Consider the following 5,215-nt stretch of genomic DNA (forward strand, 5'->3'; position numbering starts at 1 on the left):
AGATATGACTCACCCGGATCCCAGCGCCATCTGTTGGAAGTAAAGGACGCGAAAGCTCTCTATCGCAATGAAAACAGCACCTTCGGATTAAATTTTACGACGCATGACGCATTTATGAGGCGGAATGATGGATTAAAAGCTAACAATTTATTTTTATCAGGCTGCGGTAAAGATTTGTCAAAGTTATTACTAAAAACTACGTCGGGTAAAGTCATAGTGTAAAGTACAGTAAGTTGGAAAACAGTGACCATCTGACTCCCCACCACCGATGCAACCGCGACCACCCCACTAACACCCCAGAAGATAATTTTGCTCTACTTAACTTTTTTTTAACTCTGGTTGTATTAACGTTATCAGTCGCCGATGGCGGCGAGCACCGCTATTCGCGCAAGATTTGTGTTAGGCGTTGATTGACCTTCCGGCTGAACCAGCCCTTGCCCCAATTATGCCACCCCCCGTATCGTGGCGGTCTTCTGCGTTACCTCATACCTGTTTCTGTGCAGTGATGATGTACGACTTCCCTCTGACTACCCTAGTCTGCTAGAAGAAGATGACGTAGATCGCACCGAATTTGCAAGAATAATATCGAACCAAACCTTCGCCGAAATGGACCACAATCACGTGATAAAGATCAGACAAAAGCGAGAGATAAACGTATGTTTTACATGATCGAAATCCACTTTAGGCACCTTAGCCTTAGGTATTACGAAGTGATGCACAGATTTCTGTGTATCATCAACTGATGCACAGACTTTTCGATGCAAAAACCCTAACCCTATCCCTAAGTCAAAAAGTATAACCTTAGGTATCACGAAGTGTGTTAGGGTTAGGGTTTTTGCATCATTCCTTGATATACGGAAAGTCTGTGCATCAGTTGATGATACACAGAAATCTGTGCATCACTTCCTGATACCTAAGGTGCCTAAAGTGGATCTGTAGGGTTTAATATTATAGGGTTTGAAATTAGGGGTGCATACTACAGTGGTCTGGGGACACACATCTGCTAATCGATAAATAATATACCGTCTGATTGACAGATGCGCTTCCCCCTACTCTACTCGAAGTTAGGATTATTGGGTCCTGTTTGATTGTAGTAATGATGCAAGGTTAACAAGGAGACAACTACCAGTAGAGCTCATACTCATAGGGTCTATGTCCCCCAGGGTACTATCAGAGGGTACCCTGGATACGGTTCGATATATCGGAACGTACCCTGGTAACTATCTGATATGGTTAGGGTTAGGGTTAGGGAGTAGGCGTAGGCGACTCCCTAGACTTTATAGTGGAGTAGGCGAGGTACGGTCCGGCATATTAGATAGTACCAGGGTACGTTCCGATATATCGAACCTTACCTAGCGTACCCTCCGATAGTACCCTGGGGGACATAGACCCTCTCAGCACCAGTAGAGTAGCAAAGGTCAAGATTGAACAGCTGCATCTGCCAGGTGCCACTGCATCTAGCCTGGCGGAGATTACTGCCTGCTCATTTACTGTTCTATTGTTATCCCCGCAGGAGCAGTATGCGACTACCTACCAGAGGACGCTGCATGTCACAAGTGGCCTCATCGGAAGACTTGGCCTAGAAAAGGAACTGGAGGTATATATAGATTTGTGTATTATTTTTTAGATTTGTGTAGATTTTTTTAGAAGAACTTAAGAATGTATACCAATTATGTAGCATTGTTCAAGTTCATTGTTCAAGTTGCGTGTCAGGACCATTTGTTGAGCATCTGCGTATGGCTTTTATTCAAGCCAAATTACGAAATAGCAAGAGGTCATAATCAAAATCTGAGAAGATAATCAGTGGATAATTGCTCAATGTACTTTTATGGGTATATATGTATAATATGTAACTGATGAATAATATATAAAAACTGGATTTATCGTAAAATAAAATTACCCTTAACTTTATCAGGAAATCCGATGTACTCATTAAATGACATTACAATAATTGTTTATTAATTTCTCTCTCGCTCTGTCTTTCTCTCGCTCTTTCTTTCTCTGTTTCACTCTTGCTCTCGCTCTCTCTCTCTCTCTCTCGCTATCTCTTTCTCTCTGTTTCACTTTTGCTCTCGCTCTCTATCTATCTCCCCCCTCTCTCTCTCTTTCTTTCTCTATCTCTCGCTCTCTCTCTCTCTCTCTCTCCCTTTCTCTTTATTTCACTCTCTTTCTCTTTCTATCTCTCTCTCTATCTCTCCCCTCTCTTTCTCTCTCTCTCCTTCTTTCTCTTTCTCTCTTCTCTTCTCTCTCTCTCTATCCCCCTCTCTTCTCTCTCTCTCCTTTCTCTCTCTCTCTCTCGCTCTTCTCTCTCTATCTCTCGCTCTCTCTCCCCTCTCTTTCTCTCCCCCTCTCTCTCTCTCTCTCTCTCTCTCTCTCTCTCTTCTCTCTCTCTCCTCTCATCTCTCTCTCTCTTCTCTCTCTCTCTCTCTCTCTCTCTCGTCCCTCTTCTTTTCTCTTCTCTCTCTCCTCCTCTCTCTCTCTTCTCTCTTTACTCTACAGCGGGCAGTGGCTGTGTTACTGTCTGGAGTGGAACGACAGCGGCCACCTTCTCGCTAGCGACAGCGACGACAGTGCCGCATCGGCGTTGGGACCGTTCCGCTACCGCCGCCTCTTTATCGGACCGGGCCGAGGGCAACATCTTTCCGTGAAGTACAGCTAGTGAGGTACGCATCTCGATTATACTCGATCTCGATTGATCGTGCTCGAACAGCGCTTGGTTATCAAATCCATTACTGATTTCATTACTTTTTTATTTTTTTTTTTTAAGATTTGAACAGGAAACTTGGAAAAGTGATGGAATCAGTATGTATTATACAACATAGTAAACATTGCCAAACCAAACGTTAAACAGGCTGGCTAAACAAGCACATTACATGCACACACGTTACATGCACCGACGTTACGCACCGCTAGGCATTCACACCCGAAGTAACGATTGCTAACGGATCAATCGGATCCTTGGGTCTAACGATGATCGTTACAATTAACAAACGATTGACAAACAACTAGGTACCGGCGCCCTGTTAGTTTTGCGCCGGTTGCGGATGTGCACTAGTCTCTCTCGGTGTTCTCTTCGTTATTCTCTGTTTTGTCCGAGTCTTGCTCTATTCTTTCTTCTTCGATGACATTATTTAGCTGTCTATCTCTGTCACTCTCTGTTTTTTCTGCTTCCCTCCCTCTTACCACGCACACTCGCCTCTATTCTCGCTTGCGTCTCCCACTGTCTATTCCCTCTCTCTCGTCTATCTCTCTATCTCTCTCCTCTCTTCTCTCTCTCTCTCTCCTCTCTTTCTCTCTTCATCTCTCTCTCTCTCTCTACTCTCTCTCTCTCTCTACTCCCCTTTCTTCTTTCTCTCTCTCTCTCTCGACTCTCTCTCTCCCTCTCTCTCTTGCTTCTCTTCTCTCTACTCTCTCTCTCTCTCTCTCCTTCTTTCTTTATTTCTGTCTCTCTCTCCCTCACTATTTCTCTCTCCTCTCTCTCTCTCTCTCTCTCACCTTCGTTTATTCACCACACGCGCTCACGCGCTCTCTCCCTCACACCTTTGTTCGTTCACTGCGCGCGCTAATCCGCTCACCCGCTCTCTCTCGATCTCTCGATCCTCAGTTCCTGCCAAACTCGAACGACGGCACGATCATAAGCGGCGCCGCCGACACCAAGGTCAAAGTTCACGACCTCGCGAACCGCGAGACGACGCACACGTTCAGCTGTCATGGCGGCCGAGTGAAGCGCATCGCGACCGCCGCCAACGTGCCGTTCATGTTCTGGAGCGCCGCCGAGGACGGAACCATCATGTAAGGGGGCGCCACCGTCTCGCGGTCGCGAGACGTCGATAGTACGAATAACGATAAACGTCCGCGTAACGTCAGTCGGTGCGGGAGTGTATTTGTTGTGGTTGTGCTGACCGAGATTGACTGGATCTGATAGCAGAGATGCCAACCACTACGATTTATCCGTATTTTATATGAATTTCTATTTCTTTTGCACCACTACGACCAGTTTGTATCAAACTACGAATTTCACTGTGATAAAAAAATTTTTTTTTTTGTCAATTATTGTCATTTTTGACCCTCAGAATACAGGAAATTGCATCTCAGAATAAAATTTTTTTCCAGGGGGCATGCCGGACCCCCCTAGCAAACTGGGGTCACTACGTGACTCTCGAACTACTAATTTGATGGCCAGAAACTACAGATTGCTTCAAATACGTGTTGGCATCTCTGTGATAGGACGGAATCATTATGTAATCATGTAAGGGGGCGCCACCGTCCTGCGACTTGGGTCGCAAGACGATAATGTCGGGCGGAGGATGGGACTGGGGGGTGGGTTGATTTTGGCGTGGTAGTGTTGACCTAGATTTGTTTGGGGATTGGTTTGTGTTCACTAGCCTTAGCTGATTGGACGGAACCATCCCAACGGGGCGCCACCGTCCCGAGCCCTGGTCGCCGACAAAATAACGTCGAGGGGTGGTGGTGGGTGGGGGTTGATTTTGTCGTGGTAGCGCTGACCGAGATTGTGGTTGTGGCGTGACAGTGATCGCGAGGGTTGATTTGTGCTCACTAGCTTTAGCTGATAGGACGGAACCATCGTGTGAGGGGGCGCCACCGTCCCGCGACCCTGGCCGCAGGAAGATGAAAACGTCGAGGGGTGGGGCAGGGGGAGTCATTAGCTCACCTTGACATCGTCAAGATGAGCTATTGCCATGGGGTGTTGTCCGTCGTACGTCCATTCGTCCGTCCGTCCGTCAACATTTGGCTACGGTCAACGATTACTCAGGAACCGTTTGACCTACATGTTTCAAATTGCATATAGTTCTTACTCCTATGGGAGAGGTTTGAACGTTCTATTTTGGAGCACGCTAGTCGATCTACTTTCGAGCGACGTCCACTTTTTGGCAAAAATAGAAATGGCCATAAGTCAGTTCAGGTTCAACAGATTTTGCTCATTTCTGGTGTGTGAACGAATAAGGACTGGCCCCAAAACATATCACACAGGTTTTGATATTGTTTTGAAATTATGCAAATTAGGTCGATTTCGGCAATTCCCTTATTCAGTGTCTGCCTACGGTCAACGATAACTCAAGAACCGTTTGACCCACATGTTTCAAATTGCATACAGTTGTTACTCCTATGGGAGAGGTTTGAACGTTCTATTTTGGAGCACGCCAGTCGACCTACTTTCGAGCGACGTCCACTTTTTGGCAAAAATGGAAATGGC

The sequence above is a fragment of the Priapulus caudatus genome, unplaced genomic scaffold, assembly GCF_000485595.1.
Source record: "Priapulus caudatus unplaced genomic scaffold, Priapulus_caudatus-5.0.1 Scaffold2071, whole genome shotgun sequence".
In the NCBI taxonomy this organism is placed as follows: domain Eukaryota; kingdom Metazoa; phylum Priapulida; class Priapulimorpha; order Priapulimorphida; family Priapulidae; genus Priapulus; species Priapulus caudatus.